We start from the raw sequence: 13,766 nt of genomic DNA, 5'->3' as shown, positions 1-13,766 counted from the left end.
TGCTGTGTTTTGGAATGCTAGGTGTTAAGTCTGGGCCCTCACACATGTTAGGCAGGTGTTTGCAGAGGAACACCACCCAGGTTTCAGTAGATGTCTTTGTATTTCCTTCTTCTGTTCCCTTAAATGTTGTATGACCTTGATGGCCGGCACTCTTTGTAACAAATAGCCACCTAATTCCAGAAAGGTCTTTACCTGGCTCTTCTATTTGTCAGGCTAATGATGAATGACTGTGAAATTCATCCCCTGCGTCTCTGCCCACTCTACCTCCCCACAGTGCCTTCACTTGATTATTTAGCTATGCAATGGGTAGAAAGGCAATGCAAACTTGGGCTTTAAAATAACTCATTTAAATTCAGTTCCAAGGGAAATGGCACCGCTTAACTCAGTATGGAGGGCGGATGCCCAGAGCTCCTGGGCATTAAGTTTCCGCGGAGCGCAGCCACATTTGGCAAGTCCCTCTGGCTTGGCACAAGCACTGTAATTTTATACAGGTTTGGGTTTTGAGTGACTTATGTTAGTCTGTTTCATAATGGCCGGGCACTACTTTTTGTTTAATTTTTTTTTTTTTAAATCTTGCGTGGAGCTGAATTTCCCTGCTGCAAGTCCAAGGGCCAGAACTGCCCAAGCTTCTAGTGGGTGAGACTCCAGGAGACAGAGAGATGGTTAGAAACATGACCTCAAGTGGCTATAGTGACAGATATATCTGTATATATTTCTATAGTTTCCTCCAGAAGCCTGGAGTGGTACTATATTTCAGTAACAGAAGAGTTTGTGCATTGGAATCTGTTTGACAACTGTGGCCTGAAAGAGTTAGGTTGTTAATGATTTTTCTCAGTGAATTTAGCCGTTCCAGCCAAGGATGTCTTCTAATTGATGGGCCATTGTATGAGCTGCCGCCATTCTCTTTGCTTCCTGGGTGTAGGGACTCATTCCAAGGCTTTTTTCTATCTTCTCAATTAATCCTCACAATACCTCTGGTCTTTTCGCTTTCTGCTCAATGCTGGCCTTTTATTTCTGGGCCTTTCCTATTCAGAATGAATTGGTTTATAAATGCAGGCACGTGAGCAATCTAGCACACTTGTCCCCACATGAAAAGCCTTATTCCCCCATGATTTTAAATGTGACAAAGTGGGTGTCGGAAGGCATCTGTGAAACAAGAGAAAGCGGTTGGGTTTGTTGGAGGGGAGACAGGAAAAGCGTGGGCTGGGAGGATGGATGGGTCCACGTTGGAATGACCACAGACACGGGTGCTCACAAAACAAAGGTGTCGGGCATCATCTTTTTTTTCTGCCTTCAGCTACTTGGTCTTTTGTGGCTGATTAATCTTAACTTCCCTCTCCAGGAGAGAATATCTTTCTCCCTGTGGCACTAATTTGGGAATGGCGGCTGACTTGTTAGCATTGTGTCTGTGGCCATTCCCACGTGGACCCATCCAGCTTCCCAGCTCACTCTCCTCCCCTCCCCTTCCATGCCTCCCAGCTGGCCTTCAGACTCCCCAGCACCTGCATGTGGATGGCCAGAGCGAACCGAGGCCGAGTACCTCCCAGGGTCATCGAAGACCAGTGGACTCTCGTGTTTCTGAATTGATCTGACAGGTTGGACTGTTTTCCCACGTTATTGCTGTTTGTATTAGGACAGAGTCACTCACAAGGAAATATGACCAATAGTCAGAAAATCATCTTTGGCAGAGGAAGGCTAATACCTGTCAAAATGGGAGAGAAACGTAACATGCATTTCAATCTTACTGAGCCTACTTGGAGAATAAAATAAAGAAAAATGGTGCAGGGAGGGGGAGGTAATTTTCTCTCCTCCTTAGTGCCTGTAACTGCTCTTGGCAGTTTAATAAATGCAAGTCCCTGTTGCAAATGGCCCAAGGCCCCAAACCTTCCCTTGCCTGGTCCTCTCCCTAGGAGTCCTACAGAACTGAGTTTTCTCAGCTTTAGGAAAGTGTTGAGTTCTTTGCCTTGGGTTTGCGGAAATCCTTGCCAGCATCTCCTTGTGGCCAGGAGAAATCTGAGGGTAACTCACTTCACTGTGTTGGTGGCAGACATGACAGATGTTCCACTCTCAAACAGTGTGCTTCAGTTTTTAGGGGACCCTTTGCTCCAGTGAATAGTGGGTCAATGGCATGGATTTGGGGTCAGCAAGTCCCAGAGGAGCACAGTCAGAACAAGTAAGGACCTGGCATCCCCTAGGCTGTCCCTGCTCTCCTCTTCAGATCACTACTACATGTGCTCGCCCTTCCAGTGGAAAATAGCCATTGGGACCACACTTGACCTTTCCACTTTCAATGACATGGGGAACAAGACACAGTTCAGAGACTTGTGCGTCTTTTTTAACCAGGGCAATGAGGGGAAACTTCACTTCCTTGCTGGGGCAGAACCTGGTATCCCTGTTCTTTCTACTTTTTTAATGTCATTTCTGATGATTTTGGATGTCATGACCCTGAAGTTTAGAAGGTCAAAGTCATCTGTTGATGCATTTATGACATTCCCCATTGCTTGTGACTCCAGCCTCTGGGCCTCTCCCTTGGTGTCCCTTATTCACTGAGCTTTCTCCAGCCTGCCCCAGCCACTCTGATGACCTGGATCTAGTCTAGTGGGCACAATATAGTTGGCATGGGATTTTTTTTTCTTACACCACAGCTGAGAATCTTGACTGTGGAGGCTACTGAGTGGGTATTTATTCTAGGAAGGAAGGAATGGGGGATAAAATGAAAGGGAGGAAGGAGAGAAGGCACTGACAACTTGTTCTGTCCACTGAGGCTTGAACCCAGGGCCTCATACATTCTAAGCAAGTGTTCTTTCTACCATTGAGCAACACCCCTGATTCCTTTCTGTTATTCTTAATTTTCATACCAGGTCTTGCTGATCACCAAGATAGGCCTTGACCTTGCTTTTTAGCCTAAATGTTTCAGCCTCCCAAGGAACTGGGTTTATAAGCATATGCCACCACACTCAGGCAACTGAATAAAGCTTCTAAAGGCAAACGTCACTGAGATTAAATGTGCTCATCACACATCACCTACAGAGCATTTTTGGAAACCTCGGTTTAGTGTACCAGCTACTGTAGTAGATGCGTGACCCAGCACTGTGTTTCATAAGCCGAGAGAGCGCCCTCTTCCAGCAGGACAGATCTGAGGTCCTGTCCCAAGAAGAGACTTAATCAGCACCCAAAAGATCAGTGGTAGTTCAGGGATGAAGAGGGGGAAAGGACTGCAGCCATGTTTAGAGAGACCTGACAGCTGTGCTGGGAGTAGAAGACATGATGAGAAGAGCATCCGGGGTCAGTGTGAGGAAGCAAAGAGGCCGGAAGGATGGGCTGGGACTGCATGGCACTTAGCGTCTGTGGCCTGGGGGGGGTGTCCTTCCATGGCCTTCGTTTGTATGTCTTTTAGACCCTGCTTTGGTGATTCTTTCTCGCTCTCTCTGGCCAATAGTTTTGACCTTCTGTGAGCATGGCTTGAGGAACAAGGGAAGGAAAGTTATAAGTAACTTCTAGAGAACAGGGCATCATGGGAGAGGATGCCACTATGATTTCTTTCTCTTCCTTATTCTGAAACATAATAGAGTTGAGACAAGGGTGACTAGCCTCAGAGCCTCACTTCTTGCAGCCTCTGTACCACACAGTTGAGGGATCCCTGGTCTGATGAACAGCCTTTCCTCCCAGGGCAGTGTCCAACGATAGAAGGACTGGCCCATTGAGCCACCACAGCTTGAAAGATTCTTCAATGCAAGTTCACAGAATACCTTCCTGTAGAACCATGCTCGTACGAGACTCATTCAAGCACACTTTACTGTATGCTTCTGGGCATCACAACTCAACGTATTAGATGTGCCCAGTCCAAGCCCTCTGTCAGAGGTCCTCTGGGGACAGTTTTCACCTTCCTTTCTGCGTTCTGAGAGCAGCCTCAGCAAGCATCACGATTAATCTTACATTTGGGTATTGCATTAAGCAGTTGGTAAGTGCCCAGTCTTGACTTCTCTGTGGAACATTTTTCTTTGGTTTTCTCCATCAGCTTGATGGGAAAACACAGATGGTTTGAGCCACACTCCTCTGTGTTCAATCCAACCTTATTCGGGTGATGTAAACCACCCAGCATACTTCATTTAGGGAGTCAGACCCAGAACTAAGATCGATTACAGGGAAGAACACAGACCCTACTGGGTCTGTATTTCTATACCCATTATATAAAAAGAAAATATGAAACTAGATTATCATGAAAGAGGACGTTTATTTATTTTGGGAAACCAAAGCTACACCAAAGAACTTTAAGTGGGCTTTGGGGAGAAAGCTGAGTTTATCATGATAGGCTTTTAGATATGGACACATCTCAATGAAACTTGTACCACAAGACTCCATGGCACATCTATAGAAACCTGTGATGATATATTATAATAAATTATTTAAGAGTATCATAGCAACTGTGGGCCTGGGGATATGGGAGGAAGATTACATGACAGAAAATGGCATCCCAGAGCTTCCGGCTTTTACGTGTTCTTTTGATGGACATTTCTAGTGAGTGCTTCCCCATCAGATGGCTTTAATGAGATAAGATACCAGATAATAGCATCGGAGAAAGAATCACGCAGGGGCTTGGGGGATCTCACTCCTGTTTTTCTTTCTGTCATCAAGGACAGTGGTTGGATGTAGTGAGGAATTCTATGGTGAGGACTGCCCGTAGGGAATGAGAAGCTGGGTAGCTTTCACAAAGCCAGCGTGGCTTCCAAAGGGGCTTCATGTGCTTGTACTTGGTACTGTGACCTTAGGAAGGATGCAGACGCTTATGGCTGCTGCCTCCTCATTTACGGTATTGGCCTTATGTTGACTTTGGCCTTGGCCAAGCATAGTTGCCTATGTGTCCTCTGGGCATCTCACGATTAGCTATAGTCACAGCTTGAAGTGTAACAGACACATTGCTGTTGGGGAATCAGTGGTGTGTACAGCTGTCCAAGAATATTGCCATATACATGAGATAATGAGATTATCTTAAGTTTATTTTATATTCTATTTGGTTTATGTTGTAAAGGTAATTTCAAAGCTATTTAACAAAATTCCTAATTTGTAAGAACTTTTCTCTTTAATAAATGATATACAAATACTTTTATTTAAAAACTGCACATGGCTAATAGATTTTTGTTGTATTGGGTCTTAGGTAGCATCTTGTACTTGGTGAATTTGATGTTCAATATTCTTACAATTTTTTTTAGCTAGGCTGGGGCATGGGACAGATACCTATAACACCACAACTCAGAAGATGGAGGCAGGAGGATCACAAGTTTGAGGCCTTCTTGGGCTCTATATTGAAACCTTGATTTAACAAATAAATGGAAAAGGAAAACAGCAAGGTTATATTTTATAATTTTCATGTTCTTTTCATAAACTGAGATAACAGAGTAGTTTTAGTGGCTAAATACAAGCACATTTCCATGAACACTCTAGAAGCTTTGGTGAATTATGTGGGCCAGAGATATGGCTCAGTGATTAACAGTGCTTGCAGCGAAGCCTGATCACCCGAGTTCAATCCCTGAGATCCATATGGTGGATGGAGAGACCCAAATCCTGACAATAGCCGTAAGCATGCATGGAATTCTCATATATACACATATACATATGCCAAATATGTAAAAGTCTTTAAAATTAGAATTATTATATTTCTAATGCGTATTCTTAATGCCTTCAAATGCTTTGGAAGAATTTCATCCAGAGAAAAGATGTCATGAAAACATCCTGACACAAATTTATAAAATTGTTCTTTGTTTTTTGTTTTTTGTTTTTTTAATGTCACTGTCTTCTAGTATCCTTGCTTTCTGTATTGAAACTTTTAAATGTTTAATTGGCAGGTAATAATTGCATATGCTCATGGAGTACAATGTGATCCTTTTGATACAGCTATTCATTATAAAATGATTAAATTGAGCTAATTAGACATGCCCACTGACACTTCATGAGCCTTCCTAGGAAAGGGACAATAGTGGTTTTAGTTATTATTTCTTGAACATTGATATTGAAAAGGTAGCCTTAAATAGATTTCTCTTGGAAACATTCTAGGAAGACATTAATCCTTGGGTTTTGTGAGCCCTCATTTGAGAAATGTTACCTCCCACCAAACCCCGCCTCAGTAGTGGACCTTTCTAGGCAGCCCAGTTAAACATGCTTGTCATTTCCTTTGGAGACCACACACCCTTGGGGCTAACAAAAGATTGTTCTTTAAAAAAATCTAGATCTGTATTTAATAAAATGTCATACACAGCTGGAGAAGAATAGGCTCCGACTAACTGTGCTTTTAACAGCAGAGAAATGGTGGTTCTAGGCGTGGGCTGGGGGTGGGGCGGTTAGTTGGTCTGAAAACGTCTGCATTTTGCTTTTGTAATCTGCCAGTCCTTCCTAGATCCCTTCCTTACTCAGAGAACTAGCAGACCTGACTGTGGAAAGCTCTTTTGGAAGTTCACCTTTAGTGCCACTAATTAGCAGTCTGTGTGTTGAAATCCCGTGTGCCAAACCTTGTGCTCAGGCATTAACTGGAGCCCCTATAAAGCAATGCAGATGGTCTTCATCTTTCTGTTGTGAGACCGAGTTTCCGCCTATTAAGTGTTTGAAATTTCATTATGTTATTTGAAGAGTGGAACTGTTCTTGCTAGCAGTAGGCTGTGTAGCCGTTAGTAATTAGAGGATGCACACAGGGAAGCGACAGGTCCTGGGGTCCTGGTGTAGGGTTACTCTGCTCTGGTCCAATGGAGTGCATTGTCTTGCAGAGCAGCTTGGCTCTTCCGAGGCACAGTCGTGCTCTGCCTCCAGTTGCAAATCCTTCACTTCATTTGTGTCACAGTAGAAAAGTATATAGTTCTAAAAGTCTGAGGAATGATGTGGAATTTGAACACATAATATCTGAAAGAAATCAATGTCTTTGTGGTATCCAGGTTGTGTCCTGGCATCGACCAGTGTTGAGCATGAACGTGAGGCTCTAAACCTAAGAGCATGGACCAGGTGACACAAAAGCTTGGTTGTAGTTTATGTTTAGAGGTCACTATGATGGTTCTTATAAGACGTGGGGGTTTTAAAAATATAGTTCAGCCGCCAACTTGAGCCTGCATACTAGACCTCAAACCGAGGAAGCCCTGATATATATATAGATTCTTGGTCATTTTAAAGGAAAAAAATATAACACTTAAGCATAACATTACATCTAATAATAATAAGTTATACATTGTAGTTTCATGTCACAGAAAATATTTTTAAAGTAATACCCATACTTGATTTTTAAAAGGAACTCTTTAGCACAGTGTCTATCAGTTTCACTGAACGAATCCTCTTGATACACATTTCTAGGTGTGCCTTTTACATGAAATACACACTCATTAATATTTTTCCCATGTAAGATTTCTAAAGAAAACTGTGCCTGCGTAGTTAGTGCTTTTGAAATGTGTAAAATTCATTCTTCTCATTCTTGGACACCAGTTTCACTCTTTTACCCCTCCCCCCCCATAGAAAGAGGAGTTACTTTCAGATTACGGGCTGAGTGCCCGTGGGCACGTGTATGTCTACCTGTTCTGTCAACAGATAAGCAGATCCTGGAGCTGCCATCTAGCTGCGGTGGTTGCTGTGACCTGTGTAAAAAATATTTCTGGCCATGTTCTTCTTAATTAAGGTGGTGCTGAATGGACTCAGCATTTTATCACCATCTTCATCATCATCAACAGCTTCATCATTCTGCGTGCATGTTATATGTGGCAGATACTAGCACATGTGTATCCTGTGGTGCACTTAGAGGGTCGGAGGTCAGAGGACAACCTTTGGGACGTGGTTCTCTCTTTCCGCCCTATGTGACTTCCAGAAATTTCTCTGCTCTCCTACCTTGGGTTTGGAGATCAAACTTCTACCACAAGGCTCGCAGCATGGCACTTTAACCTCTGACCTATCTCACTGCCTCTAGATTCGGCATTTTTAACAAAAGTGGGAATTGACAAATAACTTCATGTTTTAATTCGCAAGAAGACTAGCGCAGAGCTCTCAACATAACACTGAGGAGGAACTTGGCTTCAGTTTGTTAAGCAACATTTAAAAGCACCCTACTTCTATTGTAGTATGTAACAGCCTGGAAGGTGACAGATCGATAACCATGAAAAAATAGGAAAAAGAGGCAGGAAGGAGGAGTGAAGGCTCGAGGGAAGCTTGAAGAGAGGAAAGAAGCTCTCACATTCAGCAGATGATTTCTTTGTGCCCAGAACAGTACCCGTCTCCCTTGTAGTACTGGGGATGGAAGTCAGGAACTCACACACAGTAGGTGAGCATTCTGCCACCTGGCCATACCCTGGTCAGCACTCTACTGGGCTTTCCCCTTGCTGTTAAGCAGAGTATCAAACAAGTCCTTATTCTCATCTAAGGATTAAGGTTGTATCCACATCCCTGGGTCTTAGAAGCAAAGAGAGAGGAACAAGAGGTGAGTTAGACTGGAGATGGAGCAGAGCTATCAGCAGGGACACACGGATTGAGAGGGTAGGTGAATAACTCCTACCTTACCCTTGGACCAGCTGCCTCCCCTCCAACCCACGATCCAAAGAGTGATTTGTTTCTGGCCTTTTCCCTGATGAATGATGAAGGCCACATCTATGATGCAGTCCATCTCTGTCTGGTGTGGCCTCTGTCCACCACACTCTATACTGGGCATGAGGATACGAAATGGAATGCTGCTACTACCCCTCCTGCTTCTGCATACGTAAATAGATGTCTTGAGGTCCCTCTGCTGGAACCAGACAATGTTGGAATTTATTAGATAACCAATTCACAAGCCATAGCAATATCATTAACATCAGTTTGCCAAATAATTTGCTTTCCTTGAAACCCTCAATTGCTAATATTAACTTTCAGATCATACATTATATAACACATATTAAATACATCTATGATGTCTATGTAATAAATAAATATGTATGTAGGTATCTTAGTCAGGGTTTCTATTCCTGTACAGACACCATGACCAAGAAGCAAGTTGGGGAGGAGAGGGTTTATTCAGCTTACATTTCCACATTGCTGTTTATCACCAAAGGAAATCAGGACTGGAACTCAAGCAGGTCAGGAAGCAGGAGCTGATGTAGAGGTCATGGAGGGATGTTCCTTACTGGCTTGCTCAGCTTGCTTTTTTATAGAACCCAAGGGATGGCACCACCCATAATGGGGCCTTCCACCCTTGAGAAAATGCCCCACAGTTGGATCTCATGGAAGCATTTCCTTCTCTGTGATAACTTTATCTTGTGTTAGGTTGACACAAAACAAGTCAGTACAGTAGGTTTTAAGAGTGATGTCAGAGGTCTGAGGAGGCAAAGCTGATAATCTGATGGAATTGTAAAGTGGACTTAGTGAAGGCGAGGGAACACACAAAACCCATGTCCAGAGGAATCTAAGGATGCCGGCTGCTGTTGCAGAGTCAGGTTGCAGTGTCAGAGTTGTGCTTCAGGGACCTGGTAAAGTGAAGGGTGGATGACATCAGTCCAAGTAGATGGATGGACAGCAGTTCCAGACGGTGACCAGGTAGATGGTAATTTGAGTAGGCCATGACAACAGTAGGAACCGATAGAAACTGAGTCCTCTGAGACAGTCAGAAGTTCTTTGCCTGTCAATCCCTTGAAGAATCCTGCATGGTCAGATTATATATTGTTGGGCTGTCACTAGCCCAGTGGCAGGTATCCAACTCTTAATTTGGTGCAAGTGAGGGAATTGTACCCTTTTCTTGGTCTGTTGTGTCTGGTAAGTTCTTGGGCCTGGCTTTTGTGGAATGCTTTGTTTCTTTGTTCTGAAACAGGGTTTTACTGTCTAATAGCCATGGCTGTCTTGGGACTTGCTTTGTAGACCAGGCTCACAGAGATCCACCTGCCTCTGCCTCCCAAGTGCTGGGACTAAAGGTGTGTACCACCATGCCCAGTATGTGGGATGGTTTTAATATCTCCAATGTACTCCTATACTCCTAATTTACTTCAATAAATTTATAGGGTAATACTCTGTGTACTCAGGAATAAGTCACTTATGAGCGCATACCATGTAGGTAATGAAACGCATGTGTCCAGAGTCTTTCTCCATCCCCATGATGGATTTAAAGGCTGCTTGTAAAATGGAGTCTCTCAGGGCAAAACACCATCTGGGAAAAAAAAAAAACCAACACTGTTTTAAACAATCTGAGCAACTTAGGGCAGTGTACCAGCAGGCAGTGTAGGGCAGGGTACTGGTGAGCAGTGTAAGGCAGGGTACCAGTGGGCAGTGTAGGGCAGGGTACCAGTGGGCAGTGTAGGGCGGGGTACCAGTGGGCAGTTAGGGCGGGGTACCAGTGGGCAGTTAGGGTGGAGTACCAGTGGGCAGTTAGGGTGGGGTACCAGTGGGCAGTTAGGGCAGGGTACCAGTGGGCAGTTAGGGCAGGGTACCGGTGGGCAGTGTAGGGCAGGGCATTGGTGGGCAGTGGTCAAGTGTGGTAAACACTGCCAACAGTATGAGAATTGTCACCTGAGTTCAGAAGTAAGGAATTGTTTCCTAAAAAAAGACACCAAGTTGGTGTTTCTTTGTTAGCTTTTTATCCTTACAGAACCCATCAGAACAAAAATGCTTCAGAAAAAATAAAAACCTTTAGTTTGCTTCAAGTTTCAGGAAAAAAAATTACTTCATTTGAATATTAGCAAATTTGATTTGTTTGGTGTGACTTTTTGTTGGTGTCTCGCTTTCCTTGCTGTTCTGAATATACTGTGAAATACGTTTAAAAATGTAAAATCGGTAATCGTATCCCTCAAATTCACAGCCATTTGAGAATGTTTAAAATCTCAAGGAACAGCCACAGAATCTTTAGCCTCTTGTTTTTATCATCCATGTTATATATGGGCCTACAGCCTTGCAGGCATTATGTTCTTGCAGCTTAATACAAGCCAGATGCCTGTAAAGCAATTTAACCAGAATTTGTTTAAAATGTGTCTGTGCACCAGTTTACTTTCAGATTTGAAGCTGTGGTTTTATCAGACTTTGAAAGAGGGGGAAGAAAGCCAGATAGCGCCACGTTGCTTAGCTCTCATGTGAGAGCTGTTTGGAGTAGCAGAGGCTCCTGGGAGGACTGAGCACCTTTTCCTGCTCTCGCTTCCCTTCTGTAAATCTGTAAATCTGACGGAGAAAGTTGCCATCTCAGCCTTTTTCTGTGGAAACTCTCTGACAAGTCGGCATTCATTTGTAGTCATGGTCTGTCTCAAACATGGTTTTGTCTCCTTTCCTCTCGGTGGGCTTTATATATTTCTTCCTAAATTTATATCCCTGGCCCTTCGTGCTCTCCAAATTCCATTTATTCATTCCTAGTCTGGGCTTGGAAGTAGCCCCGGGGCCACTTGAAATTCACCCTAACAAAACAAAGCGACACACACACCTACTCGATGCCAAACCTGTCCCTTCTGCCTTCTTCCTCCTCCCAATAAATGACAGAAGCGGTCAGCTAACTAAAAGCCAAACCCCAAGTTTATCCACGACTCCTCTGTACCCTATCTGCAGCTCTCTGAAGGCTGTGGCAGAGCTGCTAACCCCTCCCACTCCTGTCACCAGTGTCCAAGCTAATGCCTGTGTTATGAAGTGACCTTTGACCTGTGTGCTACATATTCCTGCTTACCATTGAACAAACAGCTCTTCAGTGCACAGCAGACAGAGAGAGCCCTTGGGAGCAGCGATCAGACCCATTTATTCCTTGGCTTGGAGTCTAATTTAAGATAAAATTCCCAACCTAGATGTAAAGTCCTGTATGATCCAGCTACGGCTGCTGTCTCCCATCTAAACTGCTTTCCTGGGCCACACGAGCCTTCTCTCTGTGTATGCCTGGTCTTACCTCAGGGCCTCTGTGGTTTTTGTTTCTTTCCAGTGACTTATGCCTTTGCATTTGGGAACATAATCACCCGGGAAAGAAAGCTACATCAAGATTAACTAACATATAAAGGAAGCCAGTTGGCAAAGACTGGAAGCCCTTCCTTACCTGGGCTTCATGTAAGGAACTGAGCATGCTCAAGAAAGGCCCATTGTACATATGAGGGGATAGTGGTGGGGGGTGGTGGTGGTATGTAAATGTCCTGTAAAGGATTATTTGTCCTATGTCCCGGGGTCTTGGCTTTCCTCTCAGCTCACTAGCTCATTCCTCTACCCAGGAGTGTCTTTCCTTTTCTACTTCTCTTTGTAAACCTGTGTCCCCCCAGGGGTCCTCTGGCCCGGAACACAAGAGCCTGGAACCAGCACCCTGCTATGGGATGGTGGCTGCAGCATGTCCCCACGTGCTGCGCGGCCCTAATGAGGCCAGCCTCCTCGGTCTCTTCCACTGCAGGCTCACTTGCCGCCTTGCTATAGTGGTTTGCCTCTCTTTTTCATGTCCATGTCAAAAAACACAGCTTTTACCTCAAAGGGAATATGAGATGGTTTATTCCAGAGTCAAATATGAGCAGCCATTGCATGGAAACCCAGATTTAAGTTACCCCAGATTCCACGTTGAAGCAGTTCGGTGCGGTTTTTATAGTAAGAGAACAAAGTAGTAAATCGGGGAAGTTTAAGCATGCTTGGTGGGAACATGACAGAAAGGCTACAGCAGGGCGAAGAGCTCTCAGCTAGAGGCCTCACATACTGTCTGATATAATCCTTAGTCCTTGGACTGGTGGACAATAGGGTTTGGCCACATTAATCCATTCCACAGGTTTCATCGGTTTATCTGTCCGGGTGTTAGGTCTGACCCAAAGGTAGACAGGAGTGCCTCAGACATAACCAAGAGAAATGGTAACTAGGCTCTGGACCGGCAGCATCCTAACCTCAGACATAACCAAGAGAAATGGTAACTAGGCTCTGGACCGGCAGCATCCCAACTTCCCGAGGTTCTAAGTGGCCAGCCAGTCACCCTGCATTTGCAGATTCGGCTTCCTCCCAGGAAGTCCTCACCTTCTTCCCTTTAGCTTCCCTCCTTGACACTTCCCCACAAGGATGAGCTCTCTGTCTCGGGATTCCTCCTTTTAAAATCTGTCTGTTGTTGTGTAGAACTTACGTTCTGTGCGAGCAGGGACCTTGGTGTTATTCCCCCCTCTCTTCCTGAAGTCTGTCTGGGCATTGTCTCGTGCCAGGGTCTAAGCTATGATTCAAGCCCAGCGCTCTTTGCGTATTCTTTGTGGCCTCGGACACAGTTCGTCACCTCCTACACAAACAGGGTTCTGAAGTTCCTGGTGTACAGTGATTATGTTTTCTTTCTTTCTTTTTTTCCTTATCTGCCCAAAGGGCACCAGAACACGCCACAGGTTAGTGAGGGGATCTGTGTGTCCAGTAGGAGATCTGGCCCCACTGAGCAGCTTCCTGTCCTCCCGGTGGCAGTCGGGCAGCTCGGATCACAAACTCCCTCAGGGTGCACTTCACTATGCAGGAATGAAAACAAACATACCTCTGTATCCTTAGATAAAGGGGCCTTTGGACCAGGCAGGCAGTCAGAAAAACATCCATGTCACAGGATCCTCCTTTTGAATGAGTAGCTTACTTGTGTTTGATTTTTGAACGTTTCATGGAGTTGTAGAACATGGGTTGTGGGGAGGTTAGACGACAGTCAGTACTTTCTGTGCTCCTTGAAGTCCTGTGTTTCCCCAGGGTTGGGGAGTACACCTTAGAGAAGTCATTTTAAAGTCACACATCATCCATGCTTGGGGAGACCCTTCCAAGCAGCCCCCCCTGAAATGCTCGGGCCTTTGTGCTCCTGCCTGTGAGCTTTCTCAAGCAGACACCTAACAGGCTCCTTC

General features: G+C 44.7%; 1 protein-coding gene across 3 annotated transcripts in view; it reads left to right on the top strand.

The window, feature by feature from the left end:
* The window catches only part of Smyd3 (SET and MYND domain containing 3), a 563,480-nt gene that overhangs the window by 401,201 nt on the left and 148,513 nt on the right, over positions 1 to 13,766 (top strand). The gene's annotated exons all lie outside the window — the stretch shown is intronic.

The sequence above is a fragment of the Apodemus sylvaticus genome, chromosome 12 (genome assembly GCF_947179515.1).
Source record: "Apodemus sylvaticus chromosome 12, mApoSyl1.1, whole genome shotgun sequence".
NCBI lineage: Eukaryota > Metazoa > Chordata > Mammalia > Rodentia > Muridae > Apodemus > Apodemus sylvaticus.
Note: the sequence above shows the minus strand (reverse complement) of the source record. Positions and strands in the feature narration are given on the sequence as shown.